Here is a 16185-nt window from a genome sequence, read left to right as displayed (position 1 = left end):
GGAATTTGTTCAATTACATCTAAGAGAGGAATGTTGACCTTAACATGTTTGAATGTTTCTAGGATCTCCTCCTCCTGAGGAGAGTGTTTCCTAGACCTGAGTCTATCTGGAAAGGGAGCAGCCGGTCTAAATCTATCAAAAGCAGGCTCAGGTTCGGGTTCAGGTTTTTGGTCATCTGAGAGGAGTGATTGTTGAATAGATTCATCAGAAGGAGAAGGAGAAGGAATTTGTACAGGATCAAGAGTTTGACTTGGAGGAGTTCTCACTTGATTATCGACCTGTCTACCTGCCCGAAGTGAATGGATTGCATTCACTTGGGCTTCGTAGGATGAACTGCATCCTGTGTTCTTAGGATTGACCACGGGTTGACTTAGAAATTTTCCTTTCTCTCTTTCACTCACGGCACTAGCTAGTTGACTAAGTTGAGATTCTAATCTAGCTATAGCTTGAGTGTTGGAGTTGAGCATTTGTCCAGTGGATTACATGAAGGAATTCAGAGTGCTAGATGTTTGAGTCAACATATTCGTGGTTTGAGTAGAGGCTTTAATTATGGTTTCCAAACCCCTTTCCAAGACGTTGAGATGTTTATCCTGATCTGGATTGTGATGAGTCTGAATTACAGCTTGATGAAGAGGAGACTGATTTTGATATGGCAGATTGGGTTGTTAAAATTGTGAATGAGAATTGAACGGAACTGTGTTTTCCCTAGGAAAATGTTGGGTCAAAGCGGGAGTGAAGTTTTGAGTTCCGGGAGAATTTCCTAGATTCCATGTAAAGTTGGGATGATTTCTCCAACCTGGATTGTAGGTTAGAGAAAATGGATCATTTCTTGGGTGCTGGAATGCAGCGTTCATCTGTTCTAATGAATTTTTGTTTCCTAGGAGAGGGCATTCCTCTGAAACGTGGGTAGGAAACTGACAATTATGACATCCTGAGGCAGAAACATGATTAATTTGAGCTGGAGCTCGTTCCTTAATTTCTAAAGCTTCTAACCTTCGCAGAATTGTCGCCATCTTCGCTTCAGAAGCAATGTTTGACTCTAAGGAAAGACCACAAGACTTAGATTGGGGAACTGATGAAGCCCTATCATCGCACTGTTCCCATTGTATTGTTTTTTCAGAAAGACTCTCCAAAAACTCCCAAGCTTCATCAGCATTTTTCCTCATAAAATCCTCGTGGCACATTGATTCTAAGGAAGTTTTTACAGAATAATCTAATTCCTCATAAATTATTTGGTACAATCGTCATTTCTTTAAACCGTGATGAGGACATTGAATGAGAAGATCTTTAAATCGGTCAAAATACTTCCAAAAAGGTTCTCCCGGGATAATTTTAAAGTTTTAAATGCTGTTCCTAAGCTTTACCGTTTTATGAATAGGAAAAAATTTCTTAAGAAAAACGGTAACAAATTCATCCCAAGTTGAGATGGAATTTGTTGGTAAGCTGTACAGCCATTTTTTAGCTTTATCCTTAAGAGCAAATGGAATAAATCTAAGCTTAACCGCATCTTCATTTAATTCTCTCATTTTAATCATAATACACACTTCCTCAAATTCTGAAATAAAAATATATGCGTCTTCTGTTTCATTACCAAGGAATTTGGGGAGCATGTTTATGTATTGCGGTCTAAGCTCAAAATTTATTCCATTTGTTTCGGGGAGCCTAATGCACGAGGGGATTGCATTCTTAATGGGATAGCACATATCATAAAGAACGGGTGGATTAGGATGCTCCATTTATATGATTGGTTCGAAGCGAATTAATCGATGTGTATTATCCCTAATCCACTGTTGCATACACCAAAATATTTCTTTTTATTTTTATATTTTTATTTTTTTTAAGAAGAAAAAAAATTAGTTTTTTTATGAGAAGAAAAGGATAAAGAAAAATCTTAACTAAAACATATCAAAACAATCACTTTTCAATCACTCTAATTCTAGGGTTTAGCCTAATTCACTAAACCAGCTCCTAACCAAAAACTCCTACTGTGAAAAGATAAAAGTTTTACCCAGGTAGTTAGCCAGGTAAGGATAGTACTAGAGGGTGATCAGAGATCAATTAAGTACCCCGTTCCTTACGGAGCGCTTTACACAACCCCTAAACCTTGCCTTAGACACCAACTAATCTGAGAAAACTTAAACCAGTTCACTTAAGAATTTCTTGTTCCTTATTGAGCTCGAATCCTTAGGGGCCAACGTCTAATGAGTTTTATTAGGCTTGAGTTTGTGAAGTGAGGAATTAGTGATTTTTGGGCTAAGGAAAGGGTGATGAAATCCCTCACCTTGTCTTGATTATGGGGTTTTGCCCTTAAAAATATTTTTAAGTGTGTGCCAAATTAAGATGCTCAAATCACTTGGTGAATTCCTACTATCAATATGAAATGCAACCCTATGAATTAAAAGCAACTAAAAAGGATGGAAAAGAAAAATCTTTTTTTTAAATTAGGGTTAACAATCAAACAAATGAGAAGGGGGAATTTGTTTGAATTTATTATCTTGTTGGTAAATGTCAAAGTGGAGGGTGAATTTTATTATGATCAACAAAAAGTAAAATCTTTTTTTTATAAGTTCTAGTTGTCTCTAATTGTGAAGAAGTAGCTAAAGGGTGAAATTAAAAACTAGAAAGAGGACTTACCCGAAAGCAAATCTTCAAATCCTAGTTCTTCAATCCGCGATCTTCAAGCTCCAAGCGTTTCCTTCACAAAAAACACACAAGTTAAAGAACCAAAATAATTAAAACCTACTTAAGCACCTTCCCCGGCAACGGCGCCAAAAACTTGATGCGGCATAAACATATACCAAAAAGGCAAGTGCACAACCGTGTCAAGTTATAGTATTTAAGATATCGATCCCACGAGGAAGGTGTTTTGCAGGAGAAAATATAAAATCTGTTCTTATGTTGTGTGCGTGACAAATAAGATTGATGGGTGAATGTTATTGTGAAGAGATTGAGAGAGTGAAAGTGGTGTGTAAGTAGGTGCAAAGTGTAAGTGAGAGTGGATGTAAAAGAGAATGAGTATGATCAATAAGGTGAGAAGGAAAAATGAATAAAATCAAGAAACAAATAAAAAAATCAAGAATGAAGAACAAAATTCTAGAATAAAAGAAAATATAAGAAATTAAAGATGGTGGATTCAATTATAGATATGGGTAATCTAAAATTGAACCCACTTCTTAGAAAAGGGAGATTCCCTAGAGGGTTCTAGCCTAAAGGCAAATCAAACAAAATAAAAATAAACAAAAGAAAAACTAAACCCAAGAGGGTTCTAGCCTCAAGGTGAATAGTACAAGAAATTAAAATCTAACTACAAAATAAATTACAAAATCTAAACTACAAAATAAAATTACAAGAATTAAATACAAGAAAATAAATCTAATCTATAAGCATGAAATAAATCTAAGACAAGAGGGTTCTAGCCTCTTGGCTATTTAACAAGAAAATAAAATCTAACTATAAGCATAGAAATAAATCTAAACTAATAAGCAATAAAAGAAAAAAAGAAAAGAAATGCAAACCTTCAAATAATTCTCCATCTTCATCTTTATCTTCATCATCCAACAAAGAGAAGAAGAGAAAAATTTAAAGTGGTAAAAAAATTATTATTATTAATTATAACAAAAGTTACAATTTTGGAAGGTCTTCTCAATTAAGAGTAGACCTCCTCTCCAAAAGGAGTTATAAAAATTTTCACACCCCTAACCCCTCACTCTCTACCCCTATTTATAGTAATCATCAATGAATATGAGCCATTGGATTTGTCTTGAGCCCCAAGCAAAACAATCTTCACCTTTGAATTTGCTTTTTGTTCTTTTCTAGCCCAACACAGGAGGCCCATATGATTCATTTGATTTTCAAAAGAAAATAACAATCCAATTATAGCAGCACTCAAGTCCGGTCCATGCATTTGATTTTCGGCCCATTGAAGAGAATTAAAACTGCAGCAGTCCAAAGTCCACGTTTCATTTGATTTTTAAGTCCAAGCAAAGTCCGGTTTCCATTCATTTAATTTTCAAAACTAAAATCAGCAGGTCCGGCTCATTGATGTTTGCAGCAACCAAAGCAAGTCCAATGTTAGCAATCAAGTCCGGTCTCCTATGCACACCAAGCCAAGTTAGCAGGTCCAGCAGTCCGGTCTCCTATGCATTATAATTTTTTCAAAGCCAGTACGGTCCATGGAGAGAGCCCAAAACCGGCTTTGTTTGATGGGCTTTGGGCCTTCAATTGTGTGATTTTGTGGCTTCTTCTTCAATATAATATATGTGCTTTGTTTCTTTTCTTTCCTTTGGGCCATCATTTGCTTGATGCTCTTTGGGCTTCAATCATGGGCTTCTAAAATGCTACAAAATAGAGAAGAGAGATTTTGAGGGGGTTTTACATTTAATAATATTTATTTATGTTTTTATTCAATTATGTGGAAACTAAGCTAACAACAATTATTAATGGTATATTTATTCATGTAAAATAGATAATTAGGATATAAAATTGTAATAAAAATATGATTATCAGCAGAGTTAAAATTCTAGAACGCCAATATGGGCGTTTGACTTGTTCAAACACGAGCTGAACGGCCTTAAAACCGTTTACCCTACGTTTTGAGGGATTTTCGCCCACTTAGGAGCAGATTTAGGGGTTGGTTATACCCCTTATCCCCCTATAAATAACCACATTACTCAACTGAGTAAGGTGTGGAAGATTTTGAGATAAAAACCGCATAAGGTTGGATTTTTGAGCGTGGAGAGTGAGATTTTTGGAGATCAAGGAACTCTTGGCAGCTAGGAAATCAAATCTCGAAGGATTCTTCAGCAACAAACAAATCCACTTGGCTACTAACCGATTATTCGGTTTTCAACAACTCTTTTCAGAGTTTTCAACTCATTCTGAGTTCTTAAACTCGCTAAGAGTTCTAAATCAAACTTGTCATACAAGTTAATCGTTCCCGTGAGACAAGACGGTCTGATCGTCAACGGAGAGCAAATTCGACGCAGGCATTCGAAGGAGGCATTCTATCGCTACCTTGAAGAACCCAGTTTTAAACAAAGGGGAGAATCAAATTCATTCTCCTCTCTTTTGTAATAAGGAAATCCAATTGTAACTGAGATTAAAGGAATACAAATCGATTATTCTTTTGTTTCTATTACTCCAAATTTTCCAACAAACAGTCCTTTTTGAAAATCAGTTATTGTAACATGTTTATTATCATGTCTACAATCATTTTCCAAAGTATTATATTTTTCTGAATTTATTTGATATTTTTAAACAGGGTTTTAAAATCAGAAAACTGTTTCAAACCTGTCATTTTTATATATCTGTTTGCGGTCGACCGCTATAGTCGACCGCCCCTGAGTCCAGAGACTCAGAAAGTTTTTCAGAGGCTCACGGTCGACCGTGACGGTCAATCGGATTCTCCCACGGTCGACCGGATGGAGTCCAGACACTTTCCTCTGTTGTTTTGTTGCTCGCGGTCGATCGCGATTTTCCCACTGTCGACCGCCGATCGCCCAACGGTCATATTTTGTATAGAAATTTCTGATTCGTTGGGGTTTCTGATCTTTTGTTTGGGGTTTTTGCTGTTGGTTTCTCTTCCTATATAAACCCCTCAAACCCCCTTCTACCAGCAACAACCATGAGAGTGTTTTAAACAAGTTTAAGAAAGTTTTAACAAGGGTTTATGGTTGGTTTAAGTTTGTTTAAAAAGCTTTTAAGCATTTGAGAGTTTGATTTTGTGAAAACAATTTCACAAGAGCTTGAGGAGATCATCAATTAAAGTTTGGGCATTCAACTCATCTCTCTCTCTCTCTCTTGATCTATAGAAAAGTTTTCCTAAACTTATTCTAGCTATTTATTGTTTTGATTCTAATTTCCATAAGCTAGATTTATTTGAGTTTAGTTTGTTTTATTGTATCTCATTATTTACACACACAATTGAGCTTATTGTATTTCATACATAGTATAATTTGGGTTGTGGGGAGTGTAACTTAGAGATTGAGCCTACATTGTGTTCTCATCTATTGTAGAGAACAAATTATTTGTATTTGTGAGCTTCATTATGAGGATACACTTTGTAATACACTTGTACACCGAGAGGAATGGTTGGTGAGAGACAGGGTCGAATCCAAGAGGAGTGGCATCGGTTGATGAACCTAGGGAGAGGTCGCATCCGAGCACTTGAGGAGGAGGACACGGACTAGGCCAACACTTAGAGGGTGTAAAGTGTGATTGCAAGTGTGTAGTTGTAAAGTTTTCGGTTAGCTAGAAAACCGAGTGTGAGGTGTAAACGTTGTTCGGGTAAGCGTAGAAAACCCGATTGTGATAGTGGATTTCTCCTAGGGCGTGGGGAGCGGAGACGTAGGACGGAAGGTCCGAACTCCGTGATTATATTTTGTGTTTGCATTGTTTATTTGCACACTATCACTCTTGTTTTGTTTATGTTTATTTCATCATTGTGTTAATTTGTATATCCTTGCATATATCTTATAGTATATCTTATTGCTAGGATATATCTCTTTGTTCATATTGCTTTTCCTAGCTCATATATCTTGTTGTATTTCATACTTGCTAGGATAACTTGTTATTAGTTTTAATTGACATAAAATCGGATTAGATTAGCATAAGACCCTAATCACCCCCCTAGGGTCTAACAATTGGTATCAGAGCTTGGTGCTCTTTGATTTAAGGACTAATCGTCTTGAGTTAAAGATCCAAGTTATCTTATTTGTGCTAATCTAGTTATGATTGCATTTGTCTTGCTTACATATATTCACATATATATCATGAATATGAATGTATTTCGTTTAGGCTATAATCCAAATATTGCTCCAAAATATAGAAATTTTCGTTATGCTCAATGGTGCTCTAAATTTAAAATATTTGTTAAATCTAGAAATATCAACTTATGGGAAGTTATTGATTGTGCTTATATTGTACCCACATTAGAGAAATCCAAGTTGAGCAATCATGATAAGAAAATATTTACAATGAATAAGTTAATGTTAGAACTCTTGCATAATGCTTTTGAACCATGTATTTCTAACGAACTTGCTCATTTTGATAGTGCTTACACGATTTGGAAACTTTATGAAGCACATCAAGGAGATTTGGAGGAGATTCGACGCGTTATGGCGAAATCGACTTCAAGTAATAGTGGAGCATCATGCACACGTCTACTAGGAGATAACCCTAGTGTGGTAAGCGATTCGAAATCCGATAGTAATATATCCATCAATGAACTCGCTTGTGCATATGATAGATTAATGCATGCCTACACTAAGTTGCATAATAATTTTATAGATTTGAAAAGCAAGCATGTTAATTTGAAATCCGATCATGAGTTGCTAGGTTCCAAATTTGATATCATTGCAAAAGAAAATATTGTGCTTAAAGAAAACAATGACTTATTAAATTTAGAAAATGAAAAATTAACCTCATCTAACTCATGCTAATAATAATGCCATGATAGAAGTAGAAACTATTAGAAATAAGTTTAATTCTTTTAGAAATGATCATGTTTCATCTACTTCTATTTCCAATGCTTGTATGCATAATGATGAATTGAATCTTGTGAAAAACCGAATATTATCTTTAGATTCAACCCTTAAAACATGCATTGTAGATAATAAGAAACTTATGGACTTGGGTGCAAAGTCTAGTACTACAACTTCTAAACCCGTACACTTTGCACACTTGTATAGTAAAACTTATAAGTGCTCCATTTGTGGTCGTAAAGGCCATTTAGCTAAATTTTGCTATGATGCACAAAAACATAAGAATATTAATTCTTCTTGTGCATCTCATAAGGCTTCTTCTTCATCACATGTACACACACATGCACCCATTGTTCATCATAAGCATGCTAATGTGTATCATTGTGATTTTTGTGGTAGAGTTGATCACTTAGCTAAGTTTTGTTTTGATTTGTGAAAAATTTCTAAATGGCAAAATATTTCAAGTAGAGCAACATTGTTCCAAAATATTTCACATTTGCAAAATAATCTTAAAAGACCATCTATGTTTGTAAATATTACTCGTGCACGAGCTAATGGTCCACAAAAACAAATGGATCTCTTTTATTACACAAATTACAATCGGAAGGGTCATTTGAGTGGTTATTGCTTTGACCGTGTTAGTACACCATATGTACCCAAACGAGTTCATAACCCTAGGGGTTTGAGCTTAAATGATAGGGGTCATGTTCCTAAACCTTTTGGTACCAAGAATACTTGGGTACCAAAACAAATTTATTTTTAAACCAAGAATTTTAGTGTTTTTATTTTTCTTTTTTTTGTTTTGAAAAATTATACTTTAAACTTTTGAACATGAAAACAATTTTTTTCATTGATCAAATTCTTTTGTTTTCATGATTATTGGTTTTGTTTTAATGAGAGGTTTGTGTTTATATAACCCTTCGGGTTTATTGGGTGTTTATTCATAAATCTTATTTACCGGGTGCTAAAATATTTATATGGGTTGATACTAGCTCAAGAGCTAGATATAGTTACCTCTCTTAATTTTTAAAAATTAATGATGATTTGGTTTTATACTTTTAAAGATGATTTTTTCCATAGTTCATGATTCTTGTATGTTTTGTAATCTTATTTTTGAACTATAAAAATTTTGTTTTGATTTGTTCTTTTGAATTCATTATATAGCACAAAAAACTTTCAAATATGCTTTATAATATATTCTATGAGTGGTTTGATCAAGTCCTACAAAGAAAGTTTTCTTTATTGATCAAACATTGTTTTTGGATTTACACTTTGATTTATGATTTTATTTGGTTGATTTGAAAACTTTTTGCGTGATTTTCATGTTCTATCTTTTGATTTCATATATCTATTTTTATACACTATGTTTTTAAAATTGTGTAATGAGACACTTCTTTCATATTAACATATTTATATGTGTTCTCATTATTTTTTTTGTATGTGAGTTATGTTTAGCATGTCTTTAATCTATGCATTCTCACATATGTATGCCTTAGCATTCATTTCATACATTCATGAGGTATTTTGATAAGGGGAGCAATCCCTATATCTTTCTATGTGTTATACTCACCCATGCTTATAGGTAGGAGGAACTTTCACTCTCTTTCATCTATATGGTTTTTCCCTTTTTGATGTTGTCAAAGGGGGAGAAATATTATGAGTATATTCTTTCTTTGTTATGCATGATAATTATAATATTGTATATTCATTTTCCTTCATGCATATATACTTTTTGTAAATTATTTGTCATCATCAAAAATAGGGAGATTGTTGGCCTCTTTGTTTTGATGATGTCTAACAAATAATTTACCACTAATGTTATTTATCTAGTATTCGCGTTTTCTTATTTATTGTAGATAAACAATATGTTGGAGGATGGATGGAATTGTGCTTTCACGATCATATCCAATGGAGGTTGGCGGAATTATGGTATGAAGCCTACGCAATTCAAAGTTAAAGATTCAAGTTCAAGCTTCATCTGCAAGTATACCAAGATAGAGCTTCGTTGAAGATCACAAGCTTGGGTAAATTTAGTTTTAGGTTTATATTATGTGTGTTAGTACTTTAAGCTCAATCATATACACAAACACACGTTTTGGTTTTGTATATATATAGTTATATATATACATATATGTTTTGGTTTGATAGTTTTCAAGTTTAAATATGAAACAATTGAATATAATTAGAAAACATATTTTTGTTTCATACTTACATGCACATATATGATTTCATCAATATCAATTTTATTTAGTTCAATGAAATGATATTTACTTTTGAAATGTTTGTAAAATATGCAATTTTGTAAAAATATTGTTTTCTTGGTTTATGGACTTAATAACAATCATATACATCTTTTATTAAGTCTATATAATCATTTTATAATGTTTCAAAATATGATTAAGCTAAAATGTCAAAACTCATATGTTTACATTTTCATGTTTTGAACTATTTTGCAAAATAATAATATTTTTCATTTGGGAGGTCCTTTTTGAAAACCAGTTGTTGTGGCATGTTTATTATCATGTTACAATCATTTCCCAAAGTTTTATATTTTTTGAATTTATTTGATATTTTTAAACAGGGTTTTAAAATCAGAAAACTGTTTCAAACCTATCATTTTCATATATCTGTTTGCGGTCGACCATCACGGTCGACCGCCCCTGAGTCCAGAGACTTAGAAAGTTTTTCAAAGGCTTGCGATCGACCGTGACGGTCGACCGGATGCTCCCACGGTCGACCGGATGGAGTCCAGAGACTTTTCTCTGTTGTTTTGTTGCTCACGGTCGACCGTGATTTTCCCACGATCGACCGCTGATCGCCCAACGGTCATATTTTGTACAGAATCAGATTTCTGATTCGTTGGGGTTTCTGGTCTTTTGTTTGGGGTTTTTGCTGTTGGTTTCTCTTCCTATATAAACCCCTCAAACCCCCTTCTACCAGCAATAATCATGAGAGTGTTTTAAACAAGTTTAAGAAAGTTTTAACAAGGGTTTATGGTTGGTTTAAGTTTGTTTAAAAAGCTTTTAAGCATTTGAGAGTTTGATTTTGTGAAAATAATTTCACAAGAGCTTGAGGAGATCATCAATTGAAGTTTTTCTAAACTCATTCTAGCTATTTATTGTTTTGATTCTAATTTCCATAAGCTAGATTTATTTGAGTTTAGTTTGTTTTATTTTATCTCATTATTTACACACACAACCATTGAGCTTATTGTATTTCATACATAGTATAATTTGGGTTATGGGGAGTGTAACTTAGCGATTGAGTCTACATTGTGTTCTCATCTATTGTAGAGAACAAATTATTTGTATTTGTGAGCTTCATTGTGAGGATACACTTTGTAATACACTTGTACACCGAGAGGAGTGGTTGGTAAGAGACGAGGTCGAATCCAAGAGGAGTGGTGTCGGTTGACGAACCTAGGGAGAGGTCGCATCCGAGCACTTGAGGAGGAGGACACGGACTAGGCCAACACTTAGAGGGTGTAGAGTGTGATTGCAAGTCTGTAGTTGTAAAGTTTTCGGTTAGCTAGAAAACCGAGTGTGAGGTGTAAACGTTGTTCGGGTAAGCGTAGAAAACCTGGTTGTGATAGTGGATTTCTCCTCGGGAGTGGGGAGCGGAGACGTAGGACGGAAGGTCTGAACTCTGTGATCATATTGTGTGTTTGCATTGTTTATTTGCACACTATCACTCTTGTTTTGTTTATGTTTATTTTACCTTTGTGTTAATTTGTATATCCTTGCATATATCTCATAGTATATCTTATTGCTAGGATATATCTCTTTGTTCATATTGCTTTTCCTAGCTCATATATCTTGTTGTATTTCATACTTGCTAGGATAACTTGTTATTAGTTTTAATTGGCATAAAATCGGATTAGATTAGCATAAGACCCTAATCACCCCTCCCCCCCTCTAGGGTCTAACAAGGTTTGCATGGGGAAAAAGCAAGGAGGTTTGGGTGTTTATTTAGCCTCTTCTTGGAGCCTCGCAGCTCTCTTAAAAAATATGTGGTTTATTCACATCAACAATGATACTCTCTGGATCAAATGGGTGCACGAGATGTATCTGAGACACAGTGATATATGGCATGTATCTGTTAAAAAAAGGAGATACTTGGATTTGGAAGCAAATGTTGAAACAAAGAGATAAAGCAATTCAAATCTGTGGAGGAGTTCAGAGCTTGTTACATCTTCTACAAACATGTTCTAGAAATTCAAAAATTCAGGTTTAAGCTTTATATCATGCCCTCTCCACACCTGCTCAAAGAGTGCCTTGGTTTGATACTATTTGGGAGAATATGTGTTATCCTAAACACCATTGGTTGGTTAGCTGTTCATAACAGATTGCTCACTCAAGATAGATTGATGAATAGAGGGGTAATCAATAAAAACAAATGCTGTTTTTTTTTCAGGCAGAGGACTGGTATTGCACTAGGGTTTTGCATATAAAAACAAATGCCGCAATATAGGGTTTTGCATATAGGGTTTTGCACTTGGGAGAATATGTGTTATCCTAAACACTCTTTTCACTGGTTTTGCATATAAAAACAAATTCTATCATGAGTTGGTTGCAATTTATTTGGAAGTCTTGTGATTGGAGGCTTCTACTAGATTGGTATTGCACTAGGGTGAGAAGCAAAAGATTCAAACAAAGAATTAGAAGAATGCCTCTTTTGGCAACTATCTACAGGATCTGGATTGAGAGAAATACAATAATTTTTCAGCAAAAATACAGAAGTCTGGAGCATTTAGTAAAGGAAATTAAGATTGATATACTGTCTACTAATCTCAATATGCCTCTAGTAGCAATAAATAGGGAGTGGTCACTCTCGTTGTAAAGTTCTATATGTAAAGTTCATTTTTTAGAACTTAGTTTCAATTTTGATATCTCGTTGTTGTAATGGGATTCTTGATGTACATAAAACTCTCCGTTTGGTGAGTGAATAAAATCTCTTTATTGACCAAAAAAAAGTAAAGATGGTTTTCTCTCCATCAATTAGATAAAATTTCCTCCGCCTAGGTGTCAACATTAAGAAAATCTAATTTAATTTTTAGAAAATCTGCTTTAAATTCATGGCCAATGAGATTTGAACTCTGAGACCTTCTTAAAATTAGTCACTCTAATCATTATAACGAACTATCGAAGTTATAGTGAGGGTTGAGGTTTATAGTTTTATATTCCTATCTCAACTAAAAATCTCAATCTAAGTACATGGTTATACATCGTATCGTTCTAGTTTGTTTCCATTTTTTCCCCCTTCAAATTTACAATGTTTGTCCCTGAATTTGGAGGTGGACGAAATTTAGTCTGCCTCCGCGAGTGGAGTTATTAACCCATAGCCATAGGTTGACGGGTTAACTCGTGATTACATCTTATGTGAGGGTTTATAAATCCATTGATAAATTTTCGTGTTTGGATGATTAATAAGAGGTTAAATCTTCTTAACCTCAGGTTATCTTAGAATTTTAGTTGCTGTCAACATTTTCGCCACTACACGATATATAGCAAAAGGCAAAAAAATATCAGAAACTAGCAAAGGCGAGAGTAAAGTTAATGCAAGCAATATTGTAATGAAGCAATGCCTAAAAATTAAAATGAGCTCTCTGTAAATGGGAAAAGGTGACTACATTTTTTACCGATGTTTGACATAACCAAAAGAGGGGGAAATTTTGATATGATCATCCACCAGATCAAGAGTAAGCCTCAATAGTTGAGCCCAGTGTAAAGCAGCCAACAACATCAGTTGTTAGGATGTGCTTAATATATCTCTAAAGGGTTGAATTGTGAGAAAGACCACAAGTACCAATTTAGTCATGTTTTGAATCTTAGACCCATTAAAAAAAAGGAAATAGTATTTGTTTGTAAAATTGCAATCATAAATAAATTTAAGAGTTTTTTTTCTTCAGGAAACCACACCTCTACTTTAGGCTCTATTTCACACTGTCAACCTTAATTATCCGAGTTTCACAAAACTATTGCTATCTACGTTTCCGTCAACATATAATCACCAATGTATTTTTCTATTTAATTTCTCTGTTAATATTGATGAAATACACATTAATTACGTTCTTTAGATGAAAAATGTTGGTGCAAGAGAATAATTTTTTTAAGCTTGCGTGGCCTTTTTTTATGAAAACGTTACTTACCGCTTAGTAATTTTTAAGTAGAATCATAGCTGTTGATTTTCTTATTGTTGCAGCCAAAAAAAGGGTACAATTATACTTATTACTCAGTAATCTTTAAGGGGGTGTTAGTCAATTGGGACATTTTCATTCTAAATGGGATAAATGTTAAAGTGGAATAATTTTTCGCTAGTGGGATATTTTAGTAGGATAAATAGGAACAATTTTATGAAGCGGGATATTTTGATAAAATAACGTGAGATATATTTTTATAATCATGAAATATATATTTATGTATTTTAAAAATATAAATACTATTTATGTAATTTAAACTTACTATTATTGATTGATAATTACTTACAAGAATGTTATTTACTATTAAATAACTTTTTGGTTAGACTATAAGATATTGACAATAATTATTATAATGATGGTCTAATGATGATGATAACCATAATAGGAAAGAAGTAAAGAAGTAAAGAAAAAAAAAGAAATATATAAAATAAAAAATAACAAAATAAATATGAGTTCTAGTTTTTTTACCACCTAGTTCCAAGCTAAAACTTGGAATAATTTGAGAGACTGGAACTCTTATTTTTGTATAAAAAATAAAAAAAAGTGAGATAATTTTGTACCATTATCCAAATTCTAGTTTTGTTAGAGTTCTACTTGACTAACACGGTAAAATTTTATTCTAGTTTTAGTTCTATATGACGAATACCTTAAAAATTTATCCCACGGATTATCTCAATTCCAATTTTAAGTTCTAGGTGACTAACCCCCCCAAGTAGAATCACAGCTGTGATTTTCTTTACTCTTTAGAGTTTGTACGACAACTTGCAAGCAAATAAAAATTTGAAATGTAATTTATTTTTATATGCAAAAGTTATTTGACAGTCAAAGAGAAAATCAAATATTTTATTTTTTCTTATTGTTTTTCACCTTTAAATATTCCATATTTGCCAATCACTTTTATAAAAATAACAGTTTAATTATCATCTTAAATTTTTACCTTTTCAATTTCAAAGCATCAAGGTTACAAATTAGTATACTCAGGACTAGTCTAGTATTGCTGGAGCTTATAATAAGTTGCTTATAAAAACAGCTATAGAAATAACTATATAAGATGTTTAAAAATAACAATTTGGTAATTAAATGTCAAAAACTGCTTAAATAATGGGTAAGATGTTTGATAAAATTGTTAGAAGATAATATATATATATATATATATAATATAAACTAAAAAAAAAGTAAAAATTGTTTTTAAAAGCATTTTATCAAAAAAGTATTTGTGTTGAACATCATAATTGAGTGTTTATTGAAACAAATAAGCAGGTGCACTCTATTAAAAAAACAATATGAACCGGCCCTCTCAATACACTAATCGCTAGTGGAGCCCACACTCCCTGACTGGGTTTATTTACTGAGTGCGAACTTTGTCGACATCCCCAAAGAGCCTCTCTCTTTATTCCCCTTTGCCCCTCACCTCACAAAAGACACAACGATAGACATACAACTACTCAAGAAAAAAAAAAAAAAAAAAAAAAAAAAAAAACTGGTTCTTCTCTTTCAGCTGGAAGCTCAGGTATTCCGTATTTGCCTTCTATTTCTTTCCCAAATTAAAATAGTTCTCTTAGCGCTCCTTGTAATTTTCTGTAGATGATTATTTGTTTAATTTATCGCAACCCTGATTTTTTTTTCCAGCAAATTAGTATTCAGTTGTGTGATATTGAGAGAAAAAAACTCAATTGGGTTATGAGTACAATAAACTGATTTTGGGTTTCATTCAATTCAGTATTTTTTTCTCATACCCTTCAATTTCTCTACAAGCTAACACAGCTTGCAACTAATTTCTCATTTCTCCCCCTTGGAAGTTCATTATTTTCATCAATCCTGTCTTTTTTCATGTTTTTTAAGTCTAGTTTGTTTCACAATAAGTTCTAGTTTTGGATTGATCGTAAAGGTTTGAGCTATTATAAAAGAAGTTATTGGAAATCTTCTGCTATGCAGTATCCTCTTCTGGTGCAATTAACCCTTGTATTTCTTTTTAACTAAAATTTATCATTAGTTATATGATTAAGTATATAATAGAACATACTTAGGAATATGTTGTCACTCTGTGGTAAATGACTGTTCTGATAGAAATCGCTGATATTTAACCTCGTGAAATGTGGTGAATTATCTAAAGCTCAGTGTGCTACTTATCTGGAACGCTTAAGCTTACTAAAGAATCTGAAACTAGTTAGCTCAGTGTGTTTTTCTATTTCCTATTGTGTAATTTCTTGAACTTGATGAAGTATATAAGTTGTCCTTACGAGCAAAGCTATGCAACATATGTTTGATTACATGAACACAATGCCAGGATATGGTGTGTTTCTTTAGTTTAAAAGTAAAGGGGACGGATTTAATTTGATTGAAGATTTGAATGTATCGAGATATTGTAAAGGACAAATTTTTAAAATCGACTATTTTTCAAAATTAATAAGTAAAATCGACCGTGCTAAATTTTTTTTAGCAAAATCGACCCTTTTCACCGAAAGGGTCGATTTAGCAGTTCTGGAACTGCACGGAAACAAACAC

At 33.3% G+C, this 16185-nt stretch overlaps 1 protein-coding gene across 1 annotated transcript in view; it reads left to right on the top strand.

Moving 5' to 3' along the window:
• The window catches only part of LOC109849766, a 7180-nt gene continuing 6128 nt past the window's right edge, over positions 15134-16185 (top strand). The window contains exon 1 of the mRNA XM_020419641.1: positions 15134-15190. The gene's annotated coding sequence lies outside the window, so the exon portion shown is untranslated. The remainder of the gene's footprint in view (positions 15191-16185) is intronic.

Source organism: Asparagus officinalis, chromosome 1 (genome assembly GCF_001876935.1).
Source record: "Asparagus officinalis chromosome 1, Aspof.V1, whole genome shotgun sequence".
NCBI lineage: Eukaryota > Viridiplantae > Streptophyta > Magnoliopsida > Asparagales > Asparagaceae > Asparagus > Asparagus officinalis.
The sequence above is the reverse complement of the archived record's forward strand: the minus strand, read 5'-3'. Positions and strand labels throughout refer to the sequence as shown.